The sequence below is a fragment of the Salarias fasciatus genome, chromosome 2 (genome assembly GCF_902148845.1).
Source record: "Salarias fasciatus chromosome 2, fSalaFa1.1, whole genome shotgun sequence".
Lineage (NCBI taxonomy): Eukaryota > Metazoa > Chordata > Actinopteri > Blenniiformes > Blenniidae > Salarias > Salarias fasciatus.
The window spans coordinates 21147074-21160600 of NC_043746.1; positions in this window are offsets into that span (position 1 = coordinate 21147074).

A 13527-nucleotide genomic window follows, 5' to 3' on the forward strand; every position below is an offset into this window, starting at 1 on the left:
CAGGCCCGCCATGAAAAGGTCACAGGTGAATCAACCCGCCAGCGCAGGCGGCCGTGACACTGCCGGCCCCGCTCGGCACCCCGAGGTGGGCACGACTCCGGGTTTCAAATCGCCATCTCGGATTGGTCAAATCGCCATCTTGCAAAGGTAATCCTGCCTACAGCACCTTTAATGAGTGAAATTTAAAAAAATAAATAAGCTTATGGGTTACATTTTTGATTGAGCTGCATTCATACATCTTACTGAGCAGTTAGGAAGTCCAGTTTCCCAGTTTATGGCATAAATCTAATCAAATGAATCAGGAACCATTTACATGACAGTGTTTTCAAATGAAACAGAAAACTTTTGTTGCGTTATGCTTGTTGTTTTACACGACAGCCATCGGAAAACGCAACCTTTTGAAAATGGCTTCAAAAGTGGAACCTTTTGAAAACAGTTTGCCTCCATCTCTGTGTAAATGGGGAAAACGTAACTTTTTGGAAATGCTTGTATAGCGCACCTGCGCTGCTGCGCTGATATGGTGGTAGCAAAGTGTTTTCCTCTGTGCATTCACAAGTGGATGAACAGTAAGAACGATATCGGCTTCCAGAGTTTCTTCAGAGCGCCGTTGAAACAAGAAATGCAAAAACAATGTGTCTTTACTTGAAACAGTGTTGTGTAAATGGGACCTTAGTAACCACACTGTTTTCCAGAAAACAGATCAGCACAAACACAACAAAAATAAAATGCACCCTAATTTTTTGAACAAGTAAAAAGTACAAAGATTCCTAACAATTTCCCAGTGGGCAGCTTCCAGTTTGACGGCTCTATGAGTTTCTCTTCTGGAAATGGTAACAAAATCAACCAGTGACTCATGAATGAACAATTACTTTATCTAACAGATGAGAGCAGTGGTGTTTCTATGAAAAGAGCGAATATATAACTAAAAGAAGACTGGACTTCCTAATAATGCTGTTGTTTCAGACTTTAAAGTTTACTTGACTGAAGTTATGTTTGTGTCAATTCTAATTCGAGACTTCTCTACATTATTCAGGTTATGTTTCTACTTTTGTTGCCATGAATTAATCTGTTGTAACCAGGGGCGCTGAAAAGGGGGGGGAAAGGGGAAGGATTCTAGGGGCCCATCATTAATAGGGGCCCAGAAAGACTCCAGTCAGGGCTTTTCGTGGGACTGTGGCACTATCTTTTCTTTTCATGGGGCCCAAACTCGCTGGTGGTACCCCTGAATCTGTTCACTCCCCTTCCTCATCTTTGAATTTCCATTTCTTGAGTTCACCTGTGATTTCCTCTTAGACTGAGAATGAACTTTGCTTCTATTTAAAGTGCGTTATACTCCTCCTTCAAAGCCTTTTGACACTAATCTGATCATCAGTTGTTCTTCTGTTTGCAAATGTGAGAATATCAAGGCCCCTCTTTATGTTTCAGTTTGATGATACAGTTTTGACAATCATGTCCTTTTTCGCTCAGACAGAAGAATTGCTGAAATTGATGTAGTTTCCATGTCAGGCCACGAGTGGGTGCTGTTTTTTTAAGCTATAAAACCAGCGGGTATGTATGCCTCAAACCTCCTTTAAACTTATTTCCTTTGTTTTTTTTTTTTAAACAAACTTTCTCACATGTGATCTGGATGATAGGAAATGTACAATTTAAAAGAATTACTGATAAAATAAAGAGTGAAAAGCAAACACTACGCTCATGAAGAATGAATCCGTCTAGTGCATGGAAAGACCTATTTGCCAGGACATAGTGCCCGTGTGCAGTAGCAGCATTTCAGAAAAGCTGCTTTTTCCCGTTAAAGTCAAAGTTATACGTGGAGACAGTAGTGTTTTCAAACAGATGCATTTTGGGTCCGTTTCCATGGAGAAGGTCGGAGCATTTTCGAAATGTTGCATTTTCAGTGGCTCCACTGTACTGTTGTCATGCACAAGTAGATCAAGAATTGCAACAATTGCAGCCTCCAGAATGTAAAGTGTGGCTCCCTCACAAAAAACAAAGAGCGCCCACCAGTGGCCCAACATGAAAACTGCATTGTTTTCGTCTAAACTAGAAATGTTATTTAAACAGGAATAGCAATAGCGGAGAAAATCATTTGAACATTATCAGAAAAATGAGCTTATTTTTCATGGCTGCAGCCCACGTGCTCAGTTCTGCTGCTCATCCTACACATGCAGATCACATGCACGTTAGAGAAATACAACGTGAACACAGGTAGCTTCAACACCCGATTGACAAAGAATAAATCCTTCAAGACATGTCTGGAGCTGTGAAACAAAGACTACCCATAATTCCACATGTGACCTCAATCTGAGGCGACATTCTGTCCTTGCTTCACTTTCTTTCGTGATCCATCAGACATCCTGACAATGAGCCATTATTCTTTCATCTGCACACAGTCATTTCATTTTTCGCCCAACATGTTAAATGGATTTTCACTCACAGCGTCCATTTTGCAGCCACACTGCAATTGTTGAGGTTTGAGGAGGCAGGGAAAAATTAATAACAGACATCAAACTGAGAAGAAATGGAGTCTCATTGGGTTTTTTTTTTTTTTTGTTGTTTTTTTTCATAGCCCACAGGTCTGACAGTAAGTCAAGTCTGGTAACGGCCGCTGAAGGATAACAGGGAGTTTGTCATGTGTTGACTGTTGCAGTATAAAATATACAAAATGCATTGTGTGTGTCAGATGTTGACTTATGGTTTGTGGTCACACCACAGAAAAATGTGTTTTTTTGTGGCTGCAATTTTCTCAGCAGTGATGTGCAGTCTAATACCAAAGCTTTTTGTCTGTGAATCGATTTTCATGTTGGAATATTGATAGTATCTGGTCTTATCACAGTCTTTTTTTGTTTGTTTTATCGTGTCATATTGTGTTCTTTGCTTGGTGTCTCTCAGGTTTTAAGCCTGGCGTTTCCATTTTTTTGGATAATACTGATTATTCAGTCTGCCTTCCGACCTGTTGAACCCACTTCTGCCTTCTTTTAAAAGAAGACACTTGTTTGGGTCTTGGAATATTAAGAATAAAAAATATATTCCTATTATATAAACTGTACAGCCTCATGAATTTGTAAGAAATAAACCCGGATTCTCAGAACAACACACGGAAGCAGAACAAATGAGAAGGACTTAATTCATCCCAAAAAAAAAAAATCATATTTCAAAAACTACAACAATTAATTCTGGTTAAGTGTGCTAATCAAATACAAACATGATTACTGCCATATTTCATTTCAGAGTTGTGGTTTCAGCGTGTTGGTTCTGTGTTTTGTTCAGCGGTGCAGAGCATTTCATTCCGAGGGTGATAATCCATCAGATCGTCTGTCGTGTGCCTGCTGGTGCTGCCAAGCGCTCCGGCCCCTCCTTGTCTGGCTAAGTAATTGGAAAATGATCCAAATTACATTAATTATCAGGAGAATGATGAGTTGAAGCTTTCAAATCTTGGCTGATTTATTTTTTCAGCGTATACACTGTAATTATCAGTATTCATTTGTAAGAGAAGCGACTGAAGATCCTAAAAACATGACATATTGTGATATTTTTGTGCCATATAGGTCAAAAGAGAAACAATTCTCTCTGTGGGATTGAAGAATAAATTATTCTGTTTGACTGAAAACAGAAATGAAGAACAAATGGTTGAAGGAAGATTTCAGCCTCTTTGCTTTTCCGCATCAGTCTGATATTTTTATTTTCCTGCCTATATTTTCATTTTTATGTGTATTCAATTGGAAATATAACTTTTTAAAGGAATTGGTCATTGTGAGTTGTCTGGTTTAATACAGTATGAGATATATATTCACATACAGACATCTAAACTGTATATTTCTTTAAAACTTGTAAATTTTAACAAAACTGCTGTTTTAACCCGGATGGTTTTGTATTTTTTAAAGAAATTTTCTTTGAAAAAACTAAGACTTTTTAAGTCTCAAGATGCACAAGTACAACTGAGATTTTTCAATTGTTGATTGATTCTTGGGAACCGAGTTGTGTGTGTTTCTACTTGTGTGTGTGTGTGTGTGTGTGTGTGTGTGTGTGTGTAGCAAAAACACTGTTAAACCATGAGCAGCGCTTAGGGCAGCAAGAACACTGGATGAGCATTTATGCAATCAATAAAGCTGTGAAGTGAAACTTAAAGTTGACAGTAAATGATCTGGCTGTCAGGAGAGCGTCTCTGGGGATCGATACACGGCGGGCGCGGCCAGCTGCTCTGCCTCGAGGACAGAATACAGCCGCTCATTCGCCGTCCATGTTACCCAGTGTTCAATCACTTCTTTAGGAAAAAACCCAAAGTAAGAAAAAGAGGTGTTGACATATTGCAAGATTTCAGCATCGATTTCTTGTTGTTTATCCACCTGGAAGTGAGTTACTGTGAGATGACAGGGTCCCAAAGAAATGTATTTTAATACAGGAGGGAAGCTGTATGCTTTTAACTGAATTCAGCAAACTCAACTCGTTTCAAAAGAAGGAAAGCACTCAGGTACTGAGGGGATGATGATAATCACTCACTTCACGACAGAAACAATGAAATGCTCTTAGGTAGAAGGAAAAACGCTGAACCTTGTAAAAACGGAGGTGATGGAACTTTTTGTGAAACAAAGAGCTGAAGACCTGCAGGCTGTCACTTAATTAAAAAACATAAAAATTTAAGTCAGAGCTGACAGCGTGTGGGAAGTCATCTCTTTTCTTTTTTTTTATCATGGTATGTAGAAAAAAAAGTGATGTCTCCAATTTTATAAGCAGTGAAGAACAAAACGCTTTTCGAGTGCTTATTCTGTCAACTGCAGTTGATCACTCTTTCATCCAAAATGTGTGTTCATAAGAAGAGACAGTGAATCGCTTGACAGTCAGCATATGGCTGACTCAGGCTTCACCACTAATTCACAGTGAAATGTTGAATTGAGGACAGCTTTGGAACTTTGAAGTAATTTTTCACGACTATTCCCTCATCTATCTGTTATTACAATCGCCGTTCCTAATGGCAGTTCAGGCCAACACACCGTCAACTGGAGAATATTTACATATCGGCCTTGTGGGCCCGTTTACACAAGAACATTTTTGCTTGAAAACATTGTCAGAAGACACACAGACACAACAAGAGAGCCTAAAAAGACCAGGTAATGTTTCTTTAGGGCTGTGTATACACAGCTGACTGGAGGTCCCTGCTGACATGAGATAAGTCAGGATTAATTCACTGCTCCTCCTCCAGTCAACATAAGTTTAGTGAAATAGTAATAGAGATGTAGTGCATGAAAACTCCATACAGAACCACCCTTTAAATGACAAACGCTAACCATTAGATCACTGTTGTAGCTCATTCAAATTATTGATTTAATGGCAACTAAATCATGACTTCTCTCCTTCTTTCATCTGTTATTCTTAGTGGTTCCTCTGACTTTAGCAGCTGTAGCTAAATATCTTGCTTCCAGGATTTCTGCTTTGATGCTTGTATACTCTCATGAGGAGACTTTACTGCATTAACTAGAATTAAAAACTCCTTCAGGCGAGTTCACAGGCTGGTGGTTGTTTCTCATCATTATAAATGAACACGTCAGCGCGATCGAATCACGATCTCTGTTATTCTCTGCAGCAGCAGCACCGTCACACCGACGTACATGGTCTAATAATGAGAATCATATCGGTGAATATTCAGGTTTGAATGCTCACAATAATTACTCAGATCAAATAAAAACACTCTCTGAGGCAGTTTTGGCTCCTGACGTCACACTCTGATGTGCATGTTCAGTCATCGTCATTCGGCATTTGACTTCATTCTAGTATTTCGGTGAATGAGAAACTGAAGAGAGGAGTTCAGCTTTTCTTAAACATTTTCTGAAGGAGCTTTCAGTCAAAACTGAAACCTCTTGTCACCATTTTGGATTTTTATTTCAGCAATTTTTGATCATTTTACTGTCAAAAGCAGTAAAATCATAAATAGTTTGGATCTGTTCCTAAAAGTAGAGATGTTTAAAAGTTGTTGCAGAATGAATGCATATTGTGTCTTCTTCTTTAAGACTTTCCAAGGTTTTCCAAAGAGGTGACTTGACTACCTCTATGATAATAATGAAATAAAATGTTCATAGAGGATGTGTCAGAGTATTGTTTCTTGTGGTGTTTGTTTCAGCTTCAGCAGGTGTGGAGAAAAAAAAAAAACTAACCTGTTGTGATCAAATCTCCCCAAGTCCTGGTTCAGTGCTTCTTCTGCACTTTAACAGATTTCCTTTTGCATTGATGTTGAATCAGATCGTTCATCTGAGGTTTGTGTAGGTTTAGTTTTATACAAATGTTGAAAATGTGTTTTTTGTAATTGTGTCTCTTTCAAGTTACAGTTATATCATTAAAGGCTTGTTTTACGTATGAAGGACACAGTTCAGTGCATTTAAAAAAAATCAGACACAAGTGGACGTGTGGTGCAGCCGAAATAAAATTAAAGGAAAAAAACGAAACAAAACAAGAAACATTTTCAGTTTTAGATTTTACTTTAAACTGGAGAGCTGAGCTCAGTGATCAGAGGGAGCAGGGTGGAAACCTGATATTTAAAGGATCAAACTCTTTAACCGACGGAAGCGAAGCCATTAAGAATCAAAACATTTGTCTGATGAATTGAATGAAAGGCGGATGGGATTTGATGTCAAGTTCAGATGCCAGGCATTTTTTCCAAATTGAATATGAGGACAAATAAGGCAAATAAAAACCACAGACTCCTCAATACGAGGCATTTGTTTTTGTTCATCGACCATTTTAGGATTCAGTGTAAAAACACATCGATCCACAGTGGAAAAGTTTAGTTTGTTGTATATTTATGGATGAAAATTGTTTCATTACAAACAACCAGGGGCCTGTAAACATCACTCACACGGACCCTTAAAGTAATTTGTTTACAGTACGTGGTTTTGGTTACCTGACGTCTTGCCAGGTTCAAGGTTTGGCAGTGATGGAAGAGTCAAAACAAACTGCGATTCCTCCCTTTGGTTTTAAGTTCACTGAGTTAAAAGAGAAAGGCCATCGACTCTTAAAGTCTGGGTCAGATCTCTGCATCTGAACTTTATCAACCCAAACATTTTGGATTGTTTCCTTCTCCGTACTTCCACATGTAAACCACTAACTTCAACATATCTGTCTTTAGATTTTCAGACGCTAGCAGCCGCTATAGAAGTTTTGTGAGTAGACAGTAACTCTAAAGCCAGAGAAGTTTACATCCAGTCTTTGCAGAAAAATTTATTTCATATTGAATGAACAGCAAAGCCACAGAGAAAAATGTAAAATATTAATTGTTGAAGATTTTCTCCAATTAAAGAGCATGAAAGAAAGCAAGCCTGAAAGCATGAAGCGAAGACTGAGAACGGATTATCGATAATGTGTTTTATTTAGGTGTCTGTCAGACATAATGCCTGTTTTTATACACGTATTAGCTTTAATAAATCAGCTCTTTGCTGCAGATCATCAAACCATTGCTTCACAGTTTATAAAGCTCTTCATATTCCAGCATTGTAAGAGTCAAGTTCATCAGTTCAAAACCAAGGAAAATGTGTTTGTTTCAGTGTATTTTTTGGAAACCACTACTAGCTAAAGAGGAGAAACAGAACTTGAAGAAATAAGAATATAAGAAGCTCCTTTTTCAGATTCAGATATTTGAATCCAGTTGTAAAGTCAGCTTCTTCATCTCTGTTTGCAGACCATACTGACTGAAGAGTCCAGCCCCGATAAGGGCTGAGACGTGATGACGCAGTGTGTATTGATGTAACACACACTCAGGATTCATGGCACGCCGGCTGTTATTGCTGTTGTCAAAAGGCCTTTCAAATTTTAAAGTATGGCTTGTGAAGTTAATTAGGAAGAGGAGCCAGAGACGGACAGCCGGAGCTTTCACTGTCATGCAACCGCCAGCAAGAAATTGCTGAGGATCAATCACTTCCTATTGTTCCTTGAAGCCAGTGTTGAAACGTAGCAGCTGATGTGTTGTTTGAAGCTTCACAGACACTGAAACACTCCACACTGCTTCCACCAGTGAACAAGTCTCACTAAGCTGGCGCACAGCGAACCTTTCAGCAGCGTTTTGTTTGCTCTCACTGTGATCAATCAAGATTTTACTCGTGAAACTAGTTGATGTGTCTCAGAGGTTTTTGATTTCGGGACTCAGAGTGACGCCATGAATGAACGTGTTGTGATTTCACCTGTGGAGGGTGGAAACTTCTGAAGGGCTGATGTGCTGCTTTCACTTTTCACAGTGTGATTCATACGAGCTCACTGTGGAGAAACACAAGACTTTAACAGTGAAACTGCATAAGTTGATCCGTTGATCCATCGTCCCAGAGCTGTCTGAAGAGAGGACACTTAATTCAGCTCATAGTCAAACTTCTCAGATTATTTCTTGTAACAGAAGTTCTGACACATTGTGGATTTGACAGTCTGAGTGTTTTCGTCCCTTCAGTCGTGAACCTTCTCCTGGCAATAAACTGAAATCTTTATTGTAGAATGAGAAACATTATCACTATATTAATTGACATGCTAATATTTGGAATGGCATTTTATCATTTTAAAACAGAGAAAACACTGCAAATTCTGCTACAGAATATTCAGATTACAATTTAATGCATCAGTATTTTATAAAAGCTGTTGAAACTTCCAGCAATGCGTTTCATGTTCTCTTTGTCTTGCCTTACAAATACTAGTTTACTTGCAATCGGAGACCAAATAGATCCCAAGTGTGTGTGTCTGTGTCCTCTAGTCTACAGTTTTGATGGGAGCATAATGGGACATTCCAGTGAGATGTTTTGGTAAATGGATTCTTGTTGGTTTTCCAGGTAATTGAAGAGCGAACATGTCTCAATTTTTATCCCGACACTGAGTTGCCTCATCGTTTCTCTTGATGAGAAACGGAATTGCTGTCTCCTTTATTGCACATGTTTTTGATTGTTTAGTGTATATAGCGAAGAGCAGAAAAACTGTGATCAGTCTGCGTGTCTCAGAGTCAGTATCACCGACTGAAATTGCCTGTAGTAACGACTGTCTGGCTCCTGTTTTATACTTTGACCTCTTCAAACACTTCTCTGTGTTTATGTGCTAAAATGTGCAGATTGGAAACAAGGTCTTATTTTTTACAAAAGTCATAAAACTTTATAACATTCATGCTTTTATTTTTGCCTTGAATGCAGATTAGACTATAATAACGAAGTTTAAAGGTGTAATACAACATTTTGATTTCCGGGTGGATCACCTAAATAATTGGTGGGTCTGTTTGTCAATCATTCTGACGAGCTGCTTTCGTAAGGCGGTTCTACGTGCTTGCGCCCAATCAGCTTCTCCCTTTTGCGCATGCGCATTCAGAGTGTTTATGTAGCCGGTGAGCTTCTGAGCTCGTACTTACCGATGGCGAGTCTGACATAATGAAACTGTAACTGTTTCGGAAAAAAAAAGCTTTATTTATGAGCGAGGCGGATCGCAGAAACTGTAAACAGAGCCGTGCACGCCGGAGAAGAGGAGATCGCGCTCGTACGCTTCCGCGTTTCCTGGGAGAAGCAGGAGAGCCGGGCGATGGTCTGGCGCATGCGCGTTGTTCAAAAAGTGAGTGACAGACGTGGGGCTTCGTCTTTTCGAGAAAATCGTGTATTAGACCTTTAATTAACATTTACTGGTGTGAATCTCAAAAAAACAAAAAAACAAAAAAGATTGTTTTAAGAAAAAATTATGAAGGAATAATCAAAAAGTTTCATAGTAATTGAATTGAATGAAGGAAACATTAACTTTTCTACTATAGCCTAATTGTTTGAGATGTAGCGAAATAAACCACAGAACCATTTAAATGAACATTATCTGCATCTGTTTTACATAATGTTATTGGTATGCCCATATATGAATATTAAATTCTTTGTCATATGCTCATGGATGTAAGGGTTTCTTTCCTTTTCCTGTGAACTCATCAACTTCAATCCCTGTTTGTCAGAAGCAGTTTCAGCTCCATTTCCTTGTTTCGGGGGGCTGAAAACAGAAGAATCTCTGTGAGCGTTTATGAACTAAGAAGACAAACTGTGATTTAAATTCACAGAGCCTATTGAATACCCACCATGCACTAGAGATGCAATTAACCTTTTCTGACAAGCTATTTATAAGAGTAATGTAACCACAAAACAGCTTTGTGATTCTTTATAATCATTTGTGTCAACACAGTCTACATTCTAACTCTTACAAGTGATGTGACTGAATAATAAATCAGCATTAAATCACTAACATCTGCCCAGTTGAGATGTATCATGGAGTCCCGAACTTTGCCATGTATTGTGAAAAACAGCATGAGATCAGCTGAAATGATAAATTAAGGCCCTGTTTGCACAATAATGTCTGGAGGTCACTGGAGGTCATCCCTCGTCCTCGAGGCCCAGAGTTCTGCTTGTTTTCGGTCTCTCCCAGTTGCAACACACCTGATAGCAATGAGAGCTTGTTACTGGGCTTCTTTACAAACCAGAAAACCAGATTAAGGAGTGCTGAACCAGGTTAGACTAATGGCTATGTGTATCAGGTCTCTCCAGACGCTCTGGTTTGTAATTTGATACCTGGATCCTCAGCTTGCCAGTCCCAGATAACTACCAGCTGTGTTCTCTAACAATAGTCCTTCGGAGGCCCTCTGTCATATCTTTATGCAGGTTTAGTAGCCGGTCGTCTGGAGTGTTGGTTCTAATTGAAGGATCAATTAGACACATTACAGCAGCCAGACCTCCTATTAAAATTTTTTGGGGGAAAAAAAAAAGGGGGAAAAAGAATCCTCGAGTGGGGTCCCTGATGTGAGGAGCTGAATTGTCAGTGAGGTAGAAATCGGCAAAGTTCAAATTTGAGCCAATTTCCATCCATCCATCATTGGTTCAGTGGGAAGTAAAAAAAAAAGTCAAAACGCATTCCAGACAGGGGAGGGAAGATGTTGCTACAGGACAAAAAATGTCTGCAGGTTTTGATGCATGTAGAAAAAAAGAATCCACTTCTGTGTGGATGTTTGAAAGTGTGTAAAAGCTTTTCTTACAGTAAGTGCTGAATTCAGTTTTGTCTGATCAAAGTTTCCTTTTTGTGTGTATTTGTCACTTTTAAAACTTGTCTCAAAACAGCTCTAACTTATTGATTACAGAGGAAACTTTTCCTCTCAGATGCAACTTGCTGGTATTTATTCAGACTACATTCCAATAGTTAGGAAAAAAATAAATAAAACACTCAATTCTCCCTTTGGATATCCTCCTTAAATAAAAACTCCCCCACATCTCTTGAGTGAAAATAAATGTGAGTTTTGGAGTTGTGCTGCTCCACTCATGTAAGAGCCTTTTTTCATTCTGAATATGAAAATAAAATGATATGTCAGGTAAATGGATCCTGCCAGGAAGGCAAAACCCAGAACATTCATTCATTTTCTGTGCAGCTTTTTCAGACTTGGGGCTGTGAGATGCTGCAGCTGAAGGAAGGGTACACTCAGAGACATATAGTGTATACTGGAAGATGAACCTTTTTCTTTAACCTTTTGTTCCTTTGGAGTTGCTGTCTGAGTCATCCGTCCATCTTCTATGGCCACTGACAAACGGCTCAACTAAACATCGCAAAAGTGTGTGTTTGATAGATGTTGTGATGACAATGCTTTTCCCATTTCCCATTTAAATGTTGCCTTTTTTGTCAGATAAAAATGCTTTTGTTTGATGAACATATGAGTTGTAAAATCAACATATAGATTTGTTTTTATCCACCATTGCCATGTGTTGATTTCAAAAATGAAAACTCTTTGATCTATTTAGCCTGTTCTCAGTGAACAATCCAACAGCAATGACATTTTTGGAGCAGTCATTTGTTGAATAATTAGAAATTAAACACTGTGAGCTGTTCCTTTATGTTCATTGACACATGCACTGAACAAAACAGCGTAAATGATTGCTTCAGGCAGAAAGATAAAAGTTGAGGAAACCCCTTTTTGAAAAGCTCAAGTCAAATTTGTGGAAGGGATGGGCGAATGCAAAATAAAGTTTAAAAGATGAATAGAGACAGATTCCAAACGCAGTTCCATTTTTTTTTTTTTTTTTTTTTTTTGTGTCCCAACAAAGATTTAGATTTACAGGGCATTTTTAACATACTCCATTTTCCATTTTATAAATCTTACATAAACAAAAACATATTATTTTCAAAAAACAGATGTAGTAAACAATGCAGCAGGGTGTATCAAGTCAAACAAATCAGCAGATTCATCTTAATAACATAAAGCTTTAAGGTGCCAGGACAAAGAGTGAGTACAAAACAAAAAACTGAATTTTGTCTGAGAAGGGTGAGGCTGTCTTTTTGTGCTCTCTTTGTTCATTAAACAGGCATTAGTGGTGGATGGCAGTGAGTCTTTCGAGGACACGGAGATCATCGTTTTGGACTAACCTTGAATTTATTGGAAGGTGAGTCTCAGTAGTCAGGAAAATCACACAAGGGAGAAACATCACCACACGTCGGACAGGCTTTGTTATGGAAAAATGGTTCTTTGATTCAAGGCATCAGCATAAGACCCAACACAACAAGAGCTTCCCAGTACTTTTTGAGTTTTCAAATAAAATGTATCTTCTCTTGTTTTGTGAGCTATCATAATACTAATAACAATAGTTTGTATCTTGTGGCTTTAATCAGTTTTGCTCTGTTCATTGGAGCTACTCAACGAGAAACCAACACACACACAAAACAAGGGGTGGACATACTACACTGGCACATAAAAGCTAATAAAGACAAGCTAAAAAGAAAAACTGATTGATCGAAGCAGGTAAAATTACAGATATTCTATGCAGCATCAATCACAATGCTGCTGTAAATTGCCCGTACAACCAGTCTGAATGAAAAAGACAGAGATTATTTCTTTTTCTTCTTAACTCAAAGCGGTGAGAGTGACGAAACCCTGCCAGCTTGCCACACCAGTGGACGTTTTTTCACTTATCGAGTGGTTAAAATGTGATTATGTATCTTGAAGCACTTACAGCTGGAACATCCATTATTACCTTATTTTTCTGTGTAACTTTCCATGCAGAGGTTTTCTCTGGTTTCCTGAGAAAAACATGTATTTGAAATTAGTCGGTGACTCAAAAACCTCGATAACGCAATGTTTTAAGTGAAAATGCATCATTTTTGTATTTTCATTTCTGAAAACTGTCCATTTACACAGAAAGAGCAGAAGATGTGGTGGACAGACAAAGTTGAAGTGCGTGTGGTTGTCTGGCCCTCTGGCCCAGTTTACATGGCTCGTTTTTTTTCCAGTCTAACTGAAAACATTAGAGGCATCTACATTCATGGACTCCATAAAAAGTGATCCACGTTCAATCCTTGTATAGACGGACCCACCAATTCCAGTGAACATGCAAGCTGGGGAGCTGCGCAGAGTACAGAGTCATCGCAAAACAATTTGGCATCCACCAAAGCACGGTCGAGAAATTCGTGTATCTGTTTTGCAAGAGCATGGTGGACAGACCTATTACGCAGCTCATCAGAGCGCCAACTCAGGCTACCATTCTTCCTTTATCCTGTGCAGGCAATCCCACAAGTGGG